The sequence below is a fragment of the Onychostruthus taczanowskii genome, unplaced genomic scaffold (genome assembly GCF_017590055.1).
Source record: "Onychostruthus taczanowskii isolate IOZ18803 unplaced genomic scaffold, ASM1759005v1 scaffold77, whole genome shotgun sequence".
Taxonomy (NCBI): domain Eukaryota; kingdom Metazoa; phylum Chordata; class Aves; order Passeriformes; family Passeridae; genus Onychostruthus; species Onychostruthus taczanowskii.
Window position 1 is genome coordinate 1,901,600 of NW_024505561.1, and position 12,323 is coordinate 1,913,922.

The 12,323-nt window shown below is 37.3% G+C and overlaps 1 protein-coding gene across 1 annotated transcript in view; it reads left to right on the forward strand.

Moving 5' to 3' along the window:
* The window catches only part of GPC6 (glypican 6), a 716,537-nt gene that overhangs the window by 219,566 nt on the left and 484,648 nt on the right, over positions 1–12,323 (forward strand).

Below are 12,323 nucleotides of genomic sequence, written 5' to 3' on the forward strand. Positions count from 1 at the left end.
TAGGTGGGTAAAGCTGGCTAACCCCAGGTAATGGATCATAGGTACACATTTAGGAGAATTGTGGAAGTGTTATTTCTGAACTTGGAAGCTTGTTTCAAAACTCTTCAGTCCCATTCAGAAAGAAGTGAAAATGCCTCTAACTCCTTAGGGTAATTCTGTATTATTATCCAATTAAAGATTTTTTTTTCTAATATTGATTTTCTCAATGTGACACAGAAGAAAAAATGAATTATAAGAAAAGGGAATGGGAAAAGTGTAATATGAAGAGGAGCTGGAGGAAAGTCTCTAGCAGATCAGATGCTAATGTAATTTAGAGAATGTCCTTGGAAGGTGGGGATGACCGTGCACTGCTCTGAATTGTGATGACTTCCCTTTTTAATGTAAAAGTGTAATTTTTTAAAGTAGTGGATTTTAAAAAAAAACTAGTTGTTTTCAAAGGATCTTAAAAAAAAATCTAGACTTTGCGTGTAGTATTACAAGATGAGTGTGCAAGCAGAACAGACATTTCAATACATCTAGAGCATTCACAGGGCTTTTTTTTCCTAGAAGGAAACTGGGGTGATCGCTGATGTTCAGTGACAATGCAACACACTGAAAATGCTGGGCTCATTGACCACAGAGCTCAGACAGCACTTTGTTAATTCTTTGCCAGCTTCAGGCCTTTCTGTATTGCACTGAGTTTAAAGACAGTACAGCTTTTTCAGTAATCTGAAGTTCTGTGTCTTAATACTGATGGTAAGGTATGGCTTAAAGTTCTGGGTTGGGTGTAAATACTCCCCTCTGGGATCTGCTCCACAGAAAATTGGAATAAAATATTAAGTTGTTTCTTCTATCTTATTATTGATGTTTTAAAAGGAATTTGCAATGTGATGTCTTATCAGAGAGCATTTGAACTTTGTGTATGCTTTGAGAATTTCAATGCTATTTTAAAGCTATTCAAATTTTGTTCACTTGTATGGAAAAAACTGCTTCTTTCCAGAAGGGCAAAGACATTAATGGAAAAATATATTCACCTAATAGACTTTCAGTGTAAAATCAGCTAGATTTCTTGCAGTTTAAAATGCTAAGATGCTTTTCAGTATAAAGCAATAGCTAATGTCCGTTTTTTAACTCTTTGAGCATAATCCATTTTTTTTGGTTGTTTTTTAATTTGGTACTGTGATTGCACAAAGGAATTCTGATACATGATTCTGCCATTTAATGCTTGTACACCACAAATAGCAAAACAGATACAGCCAATTGTGATGATTTTATGGAAGTTCTGTGTATTACCTGTGCAACAAATGAATATATGAATACCTAAGTAATGCTGAGATAGATATCAGTGTTGGTCCCTTGAGGAGTTAATTTCAACTATAGTTGCTGCCAAGCTCTTTTTTTGTTCAGACATTCATATAATTTTGAGAGCTCATGAAAGGACATCAAAGGGATATCTTGTAGATTTTACAGGGTTTTTTTTAATGCTGTACTAGATGTCTTAGGGTAATACTAAGTTTTGCAACATAAGACTTTTTAGAGGTATGTGTGCTCTTTAGATTTTTGATCTGACCTTCATAAGCCTTATCTTTCTTAATTTGTTTTCTGCCCCACAACCATAGAGCTTAGATATGATAACTTAAGCATAGATATGATGTTATGTTTTCCATTTTGAGAGGAAATTTGAGATCTGTTTTCCTTTTCAGGATTTTTCCCAGATTCCTATTCATGATCTAATCTAAAAGGAAACTCAGTCTACTGTAACTTGAACATTGTCTCTTTAGCCTCTGATGAGACAAACATTTTTTCAAAGAATCACGGAATCTGAGCATGGCTGAGATGTGATGGGGGTGGCTTTGTCAACACTCCTGCTCCAAGCAGGCTCAGCTATCACAGATCACCCAGAATCATGTGCAGTTGTATTTTTAATATCTCTATGGATAGAGACTGCACAGCATCTTTGAGCAACTTGTGTCAGTGTTTGACTATCTTCACGATAAAGTGTTTTCTTGTGTTTACATCGAATTTCCTGATTTGTTTTGTTTTTCTTAGTTTTTCCCCATTGCTGTCACTGGGCTATATATCCCCCCACTAGATATTTATGCACATTGATGAGATCCCATGCGCCTTCTCTTCTCTGGTCTGAACAGTCCCAACTCTCTCTGCCTCTCCTTTTAGATTAGGTAGTCCAGTCCCTTCATCATCTTACTGCCCCTTGCTTGGATTGCACCAGTGTGTCCATATCTCTCTTGTACTGGGGAGTGCAGACCTGGACCTAACTCTCCATGTGTGGCCTTATCAGTGCTGAGCTGAGATGAAGATTCCCTTCCCTCCACCTGCTGGCTACCTATATAATTTCTGTGTCAGTTTTATATTTTGTTTCACTTGAAGTACGGTACTTCCAAATCTATACAAGAAATAAATGTCTGCAATGATTAAAAGCAGAAGCTGCTCAAGATTATATTTGTAACAGACAGCTTTAGAAATTACTGAATAATTTGGTACCATCTATGATCAGAAAAATTATACCTTTCTTTTAATTGTCTATCAATTCTTGCATCCTTAAGCCTTTATAATCTTTCATTTCATATTCATTTGTACTCCACATTTCTAAAGATCTGTCACTCTATTGGGACTTTTGACTGCTCCATTCTTCTAGACTTATTCCTCATAGTATATGAGGTTCAAAGATGTCTCAGAACCAAAGATCTGACAATATAATTCTTCCTTCAGTTTGCATGTTCTAGACAAGTGGTGTGCATTAACATAAGTCACTACACAACATAATGCCAGCTGCCAGTTGTTTCTTGGCTGAGCCTTATGTGCAGATGCTTACATCTGTATTTCCACCATCATATTGCATATTTGTCATTGCATTGACATACTGGATGGTCATTTCAAGCAAAATCAGTTTCTGGGATCTCACTAATAGATGTATGAGGATCCACAGAATCTTCTCCTAAGAATCTTGCCAAATAAATAAAGCCTTGAAATGAGAAAAGTACCTATGAAACAACAATTGCTCAATGGTCATGGCAGAGAGTGCAATACCTGTTTCAGCAATGGGCCATACATACCCTTCCAAACACTAGGAAAAGAAACAAAAAGCCTTTCCAGCAGATAGGAAACACACTGGAAGTGAAGAATTACAGCAGATGAGAATTTTTCTCTTACATTAAAGTTTTGTGTAAGACTAACCCATATGGGCAGACACTTAATGATCAGCTATTTCCTATTCCTAACAACAGACAAGTAATCATGCTCCCCTTCTCGGACCTCCACCGTGTACCTCAAAGCAGCTTAAAATATATTATGCTCCCAGTGTAGCTGTAATGGTATCATCTTATTATCACCAATTCCCTTGCATAGTGACATTGCTAAGCAGCTGTTTCACATACAAGCCAATTTCTTTTAAGTATTGCTCCATCAGCAACTGAAACCAGCCTGGCCGGAAGGTTTTGCCATGAATGTTAATGAGGATACAAGTAGCTGTTCTGTGACATTTTCTCACTAATCCTTTGAATAAGCATAGGGGAAAATATAACAAAAGTTTTAATTTAAGCTAGATAGATCAGAACCTGATAAAAGACACACTGTCTCATCATTCTCATTAAAAATTACACTAACAGTCTTAGCAGTGGTGTTAAAAATGAAGGAATGTCTAAGAATAGCTATCATGAACTTGAATGGATAGCCTTCAGCAGAATGTGTGAGGCATGATGCCTTTTAAGGAAAATAACCTGAATAGCTGAAGGACCAATCTGCAGCTGCATTGATCTATCATACAGTGTCATCATTCCCTGTGCTCCTTTTATTTGCAGTCTAGGAGAACAGTGATCCATACCCATTAGTGCTGCTCACATATATCTTACAGTCATTACCAGCAGCAGTGGTGTAAATTACAGGGCAGCAAAGAAAGTTTCACAGATGATCTCCCATAATAATACCTACAAGAATAGCTAACATCCCAGACATCCTGTATTCCCTTTTCTTGCACACGTTATGAAAGAACTTGGAGAAAAATAGCAGGTTTAATTCTTTCCTTGATACTAGAGCTGAAAAAAATACATTTTTTGAAGTTGTTTTCCAACAATGTAAGAACTTTTCCAATGGATGAACTATTATAGCCAGGTGTAACTGTCTCTAATTAAACTTGGCAAAAAAAAAAAAAAAAAAAGTGTGAAAAAGGAAATAAGGGAGGTGCTTGAAGTTGGAATACACTGAAGTTCAGTTTCATGGCCAGTGTAAGTCTCCTGCCCTTTGCTCCCTCTTCCTGCTGCTCTTGCTGCCAGTCTGCCAGCCTACCTTGAGCTACAGCTCATGCCTGCAGGCTCACTGACCTCTGTGGATTTTTCTGCAGAGGAGGGGGAATACAGCAACACAGAATGACACTTGTACACTGGTGCTGTTGTGGTCAGCAGGTAAAGGATGGGCTTCTAGCAGGATATTTCTTAATGCTCTGCTTTCCATGCATCCAAAGCAAAAGGGCAGGTTTTCCAAATGAAGAATTTTGGTTTGGTTGATTGGTTTCTGCAAGCAGGAAGTCATGAAGGACTGCCTTTTCAACAGACCTGTTTGGGAGGCAAGAAGCTTCTCCAGCATATGGGAAAGTCAAATAAATAAATACTTACATTATTCTAGTGCTGCCATGCCCGAGGCAGCATGTGGGCTACACCATACCAAAGCTGGATTACCAGATACTTTGGGGCTTCCTTCTGGGCAAGATGCTTGTGGTTTGTTTGTTTGTTTTACTTTGTTTATTTGACGATATTTCAGTGTTGCTTTGCAACATGTTTCAAGTGCAAAATCCACTGCAGGATAGGTGGATTTTTAAAATCCACAAATACTTGGCTTTAACAGTGCTAGCAGGGCTACAGTTTACAATTCATCTAGTGGTTTAACACACTGCATAACTTCTGTGTTTGCCAAAATACAGACCTTAGAGCAAATAGAAAACTTAAAGAAATGCAACATCTGTTGACTTGTAGCATGTAACGGCTTGCAAGCCTTCATTGGACATCTGGCACAAGTTTCTAAGCATTAGAGAGATTCTTAATAAGAGATGTCATACCTTAAATTTGACAGGAAACACAAATTTGAAAATAAAATATTTTACACCTGATCAAAATCCTATCAGAGCTGATGGTAGTCTAAGAGAAACCTCTATTGCCTGCAAACAATTTTAGTCTCTAATCCTGTAAGATTTGCCCTGAGATTACTGTTTATCAGTTTCACATATTATGTCAAAATTTGTGAACTACATTAAAACAATTTTTTCATGTTTTTAATTAACCAAAAGAGGAGAAGTGGCAAACCTACAAAACTTGGATAGGAATGATTTGCCTAGTTATAAGAACAGTTTCCAGTCAGGCATGCTAATTCTTGTCATCTGGCAAATCCAGTACTGAAAGGCAACATTCTGAGATTGTGTGTCTTCCGCACACTCCCTGCAGCTGGAAATGCACTTTGAGCATTTGGATGGGCTCTGCTCTTCCTCAGTTTCATTTGGTAAGTGCAGCTGGTCAGAGGAACAGTAATATTCTAACCAGCTGCATCAAATTTATGAAGCTGCAAAGCAAAGATCAAGCCGTTACCCTGAGGTGGAGTAGGTGGGCATCACCCACTCTCAAATAGATCTCATTAAAAAATGTTGTGCAGGTGTAGCCAAATAAACAGGCTTTGAGAGGGCAGGGATATGGTGTTTTTGCCATGCAACAGAAAGCAGAATTTGCCTTGCTGATGGTTAGATATCCATGATATCAAGTGTTGCTGTAGATTCCCTCAGTAGTCAACAAGGAATGTGACTTGCACATTACTGTAAAATGTACACCTCAAAAAGGTCTGGAAAAATCTTTCCCTGGAGTACATATTTCTGTATATGGATTAGAAAGGGTATTTAGTCATGACATAGATGCCTATACTTTGGACTTATACATTTGTTCAGATAAATTCCACCCCAAGGAACAGAATATAGGAGTGAAACATCTAAAACACTTCTGAGATTCTCCTCTGTGGGTTTGGGGTTTTTTTTGTTGGTTTTTTTTGGGTTTTTTTTTGTTTGTTTGTTTGGTTGTTGTTGTTGTTGTTGTTGTTGTTGTTTTTTTTGCCTCTTTTGCAGAAGTCATCCTCTCTTTTTTGGCTTTTTTTTTGTTTTGTTTTTGTTTTTGTTTTGCTTTGTTTTTGTTTAGTATTCTGTAGGGAAAAAGACATTTAAAATACTGAGACAGGTAGGCACTATAGAGGTCAGTCATTATCTTATGCTGGTTTACAAAAAACACTATCCTGTTGAATTCAAATGGCATTTAATCTATAGCAAAGCTCTGAACAGTGTATAGTTTTTAATATTTTATGATGAAAATTGTTCTCTAAGTGTCCAATCCTTTAAAATATCAACCCATAAGTAAAATTACTGATTTACAAATACTAAACCCCCTGTGATTAAAGATGCTTCAGATGCATGTGGACAAGAATAGAATTAATAGTGGACTCAGCCTCAAGTCCATAATACTGATGTCTTCTTGCAATTGTCCAGTGGAGACTCTTTTACCCCTGCGTGATTCTTACTCTGATGGTAGCTGCTTACCTGAGACACAGCAAGGACAAAACCATGCTGTGAGAATCAAAAATAGCCACTGTACATAAAACCCAAGCTATGAAAAAATGCTATACATACATATTTTCAGCACTTTGGATAATAGCGACTGTAGCCTTATAATTTCTCATTTGTTGTCCTCAGCCCTCATTAAATGCAGAAATACTGTTTTTTAGATTAATCTCATGGCTGTTATAAACAGGCATTGTTATCTTTTTGCTGACCTTCTTTCCCTAATTCTTTTGCTTGTGCATCCAAACAACTGGGAAATTAAAAGGAAACGTAGTGTAACGTGAAAAGGTTCCTGTAATACTGAAAAATGATTTAATGACTCTCTGTTTCTTTGCTTACCTAAAATACTTTTTAGAGTTTATTTAAAATAGTTTTTTTTTTCTTTTACCTTTTTGTTATGTTTTACAAGAAAAAGATGGAAGTGGATCTTTTTCTGGGGGGGCACTACCTGTGAGGACTGTCACTTTTTCTGGGAGGACAGTCACCTTCAGCAGTAAGATAGGGACAGAAGTGAGCTGTGTACCTAAATGTCTATGTGCCATAAGAATACTTCTAGAGATAACTTAAAAGCAGGCATATGAATGCCCACTTGTGCTATACTTAGTGGCAACTATGAAAATTACTTATATAAATCAGAGCTACCAGAATTCAGGTCGGAGACAGGGAAGATGTGGCAAAGACTTATTCCTTCTCAAGTCTTCCTTGCTTGCTTTACATTAGCTCTCATTCCAGACCAACAGCTGAGAGGTAAAAATGAACATATGCTGCCCTGACTCCCCAAGTGTGATCTTGTCTGTGTGGGTGCTGGTAGAAAGTGGCAGCCATCCTTCTCTGCATGGACAGCCCTGCTGGGTGCTGGTGAGGGCTGGCAAAGCTGGTTAGTGCCACACCATGGTCACCACCGAGCTGGTGTTAAATGTGGCATCACCATCAGGAGTGCAGTTTCTGCTGGCCAGGCTGCCACGGGTAAAATAAACACAGATCACAAAGACACAAACCCCATTAGATTATTCATACTACAGTGTTTCTTGCTTGTTTTACTTTGCATGAACATTCAGATGTTGTTTCTGAAACCTTTGAACTTAAAACAATGCATGGCACCTATATTATTGAAATATTCCAGTTTTCCTAAATACCTTGAAACTCTAAATTTCACTGATTCTTCACAATGTGTTTTTTTGGTGGATTATTTTTCTGAATATTTCTGATACAGTTCCCACTCATTCAATTATTAAGATTTTTACATAAACAGGAATCTTTATTTTCAACTTTCTCATCTTTTCAAAGTTATACTGAAATGCTTTTGCATAATGTGTTTATTGTATATGCATCACATGTTTACTCTGGGATACATATATATTGGTTTTTAAGATTTATCAGAAATAAAGCCTTTAATTTTCTTCTAGTGCAACCTGTGTGCTTTATGCTTTCAAAGTGACATGAAGCACATAAAGTGTTTCAGCAGTGTACAGGTCAGCTACCTGTCATTAATAGCAGACACTGGAAGGGCAAAGCATAGAGCAGGAGATGAGCTGACAAAAGCTGGTGGGGAGGGGAACAGAGAGAAAGGACCAAAAATACAGTGTCATGAGCTATCTGTTAAACTGTAGTCATGTAAAGAACATTATATGGCTTACAGGAACAATCTGAGTGGTAACAATGCAACTTCTGCTGTGGAAGAGTTTTCTCATGGGTGGAGAGACAGATGCTGGACACCATTGCTGTTTGAAATCTGCTTCGAATCCCTACAAAGACTCTTAATGAAAAGAAAACCAAATCTTAAGGCCTGAAATATATCTTCTTTAATATATGGCAGGTTCTTAATTTAACATTCCTGGGTGAAATTATTTATTGCAAATTGATACTTCTTTTGTGTTATTATGGGAGCATCTAGAAGCCATTCACCATTCCTGAGTTAGGAAATTAATCAACTCACAGCTGAAAGGCTGTCCTTGCTGTTGAAGAGCTGTACTCATAGTGAAAACATTAGACATATATAAAGCAGGAAGGAGGTGAAAACAGCTCATTCCAGAAATGTAGGACACCTTCAGTCAATGCAATCTCAGCAAGATCATGTCCGGGAGAAGGCAGCAGCAGGTACTTGTTGAATGGTAACATCAGTGAGTGGGTACAACGTATGCGAATTAATTTTTACCCTGATAAGAGCAACTGGTTTGCAGAGGTGCTAAAACTGTGCTGAGGAAATCAATTCTGTTGTTATCTCCTTTTTCCTTTTTCTGACATTGAAGCAGTTTCACAGGGGATATGCTGCTTAAGGAAGGCATCAATTTATACAAGCTTGTTGTATAAAAGTTGAACCAAAGTTTGGTAGGTGCATGACAAGGTGATTTCTGCGTGATGTGAACTAGTTTTTGGAGCATGTAAAATCTCTTAAGGGAAAAATGCAATAAGCTCTCAAAGCATAACAAGAAGTGAATGCATTTGAAGGTATGCAGACTAGGAAATCTACTGTAGCTATTGAAGCTAAGCAAATATAGAAAATGTGGGTTGTTTAATTTTCAAAGGCTGGAAACAATTGGAGAAAACACTTTGTTTCAAGCACCACAAAGCAAGAAGCAAGATTTGAAGCTGAAATATGTATTTCATGTCTACAAAATACTATAGAGATTTAGTTTTGAATTTCAGTAAAATCAGGTATTTTGAAAGATTTCAAATGAATGCTAAAGGTTATTTTCAGCTGAAAAACCTAGCACATTGCAATTAAATATGAAGAAACAAATTATTATCAAATCTTTTCCAATAATACATTTTGTGGTACAGTGAAGTTCTGTGAATTTCTGAAAAAAACACCAGCACTGCATTTTTTAATTTTAAAAAGTTTTTGATGTTAACACTTGGTTAGCTTTACAAGCAAATCTGAAACATTCCCCAAAAACCAGTGTTTTTTTCAGTATCTACTGTTGTATGCATCTCCATAACTTTCCTGGGACTCCTACAAGTAAATAATAAATTAATTTAATATCTCATTAAATAACTTGCAGAGAGAACCTTGTCCCACCTTCTAGAATGCATAAAGAAGTTTCAGTACAGGCCATGAGCTGAAGATGCTTTTAGGCTATGAGGAATGGATCCCAGAGCCTCAGATATCTCAGGAACATTTTTGGGCTCTACCCAAACCTGGCTAGGTGGGATCTGCTGCCTAGTGAGCTACAGCTAGTGGGGAGCTACAGCTTCAAAATTACTCTGCTTCTTAGTTCAATGCCCAGAGACATCCTTTTCCTACATGTGGTCGATATTTGGAATTCAGCTTCCTCTTTTCATACCAAAGAATGCATGATACGACATTTTAAAAGGCCACTGTGTACTTGTAAGCATATTGGTATTCAGCTTCTAAAAGTTGTGATTTATTTATTCATAGATTGAATTTTAAGTCTAAATAAAGGCATAGAGGCTGAACCATTCCAGTCTAATTGTATATCAATGAGAAGTTAAATATGAAGTGAACATTAAGGAAATTTAAATTGAGAACTTATACAACTTAAATTAGAAATTGCCCTACAAAAGACTTTCCTACCCCCCCCCCCACATTAGTAGCATCACACTCCTTGAATAAATATGGGCATATCTTTAATATTTTTAGCAGTCTCAGTGTCATGTAATCTCCATTCAGATGAGATCATTGAATCAGGACCTGTCTGCATATCCTTGTACAACAACTTCTTTTTATGCCAAAACAAAATATGATGAAAATAATAGATTTTAGAAAATGAAAGAGATCTAGAAAGAAGCTTCAAAATGGCTCATCAGCAATTCTCCTTGTAGCGGGAAGGAAGGTACTACTGGTGTCAGGAATCTGAGTGTACCTGAATTCTCTTTTTCTTTAATTTTACATAATTCTTTGAAAATAAAGAAATATTGTTGTTTGTTCAAAGTAATAATCAACCAGTTCTAACAACAGAGCCAGAGAGAAAGTACTATACATGCCAGGATAATACCATGCTCAACTGTTCAAAGGGAGCACTAAAAGCATAGTGATTTATTTGGATTTTCTGGCATCTTATATTCCTGCATTTTCCTCCTTAATGTGACTGGCTTTTTGAACTGCTTTCTTTCACATGCATGGAAATCCATGGCTACATAAAACTAGAGAAATCCTTGTTCTGTGCTTAGCCCAAGGATAAGCCTGTGCTGGGCCTAAGTATACACAGGCTTAATGCCAGGACTTTGCATGGGGATCAACTACATTTTCATGTAATGCTTGAAATAAAATGCAACAAGCCAAAGCAATGTTGTGCCCACCATTTACAAAAAAAAAAGCCCTTTGAAATGAAAGTCCTTATCCTCACCTTCACCTGGGCTGTGCTTGTGATTTATGTAGCTGTGCTGCTGAGAGATGCATTTCTCCAGCGTGATCTGGTTTTCTACTTACGCATCAGTAAGTTGCTTGTTGAAACTTTATCACTGTTGCAGTACTGTGCCTAGGAGGAAATGGTTTTGTTCATCTGGTGCATGGAAGAAGAGCATTGCAGGAGAGGAAGGGAAGTTCAGAGGTGAGAAAAGGAGAGATAAGACCTGACTATACTTTTATGGTGGCCTTAGTCCCATGAAAGGATGGGTAAATGTTGAAACCCAAAGGCCACCTCAGCAAAGGTCTCTCGCTGGGCAATTCACAGGGCTTAACTGCTCTTGCAGCCTAGGGATTTATTTGTTTAAATTGTCAGGATCTGGTGAATTGTATAAAGGTATGAGTAGGAGTAGGCGGCTGTTGCCTGAGGATTGTTTACCAGCAGGGAGTTGTAGTTGTTATGGAATATTATCTAGGACATAAATCTGCCCCCCTCCTGGCACCTGCTTTTCCTCTTCAACTCGGAAGAGACTGCAGAATGCAAGTATCTGTAATTAGGCCTTCAAATGCACAGCTTGAAAGGAAACAATCTTAGCACAGCATAAAGAAAATAGCACTTCCCTGGTTTGACTAAAATTTCTAAATGTCTTAATCTCCTTAATTTGCATCCCTAATGATGCTTTTTGCAAATTCCCTAAATAGAAACTGCGTTAATATGCAGATTGACAATGCCCTTATTGATACTCTGTATTGTATTTATTTATTTTTTACTATTTTAAGCATAGCCAGGAAAGCTATAATCCATATTTAATTTTGGAATGGCAGCAATGTGAGAGGCTTTTTAGGTAATCTCTGGAATAAAAGCATATACAACATTAGTGGGGGAAAGGACAGAACCAGTTACCATTTACAGGGATGATCTGTGCATCCCTAGTGCAGAGTAGTGCAAAATCCCCAGTGTAGTTGTGCAAAACAAGGTATCCCCAGACAAGGGATTTGCAGTTCTCAAATTAGGATTCAGGTGATAATATTGCTTGTGAGCTTGTGCAGTGCTGTTAATTTTACATAAGGAGATAAATATTGATATTTCATTTTAATTGTTGCATCATTACTAGACCTACAGGTAGTAAGATCGTTTTCTGATGGCTAAAGGCTGCACAGTTAAAGGGAAAAAAGTCATCTTGTAACAAGAACATTTTTAGATCAAAATGTTAAAATTAATTTAAAATAACAAGCTTCCAATGAAAAGTTAAAATTACTTTTGCTTGCAAAGATTTATAAGATACTGCCTGAAGTCACTCTTGTTTGAGCCAATGACCTTTGTTTTCCTTGCCTAAGACTTGTGTAGGGTTTCTGAAAATTCTATTTAACATCTCCTTTTGCTTCTCAGGCTTGATACTGTCCCTTCTTGAAATTTCCTTCATTAATATGATAAGC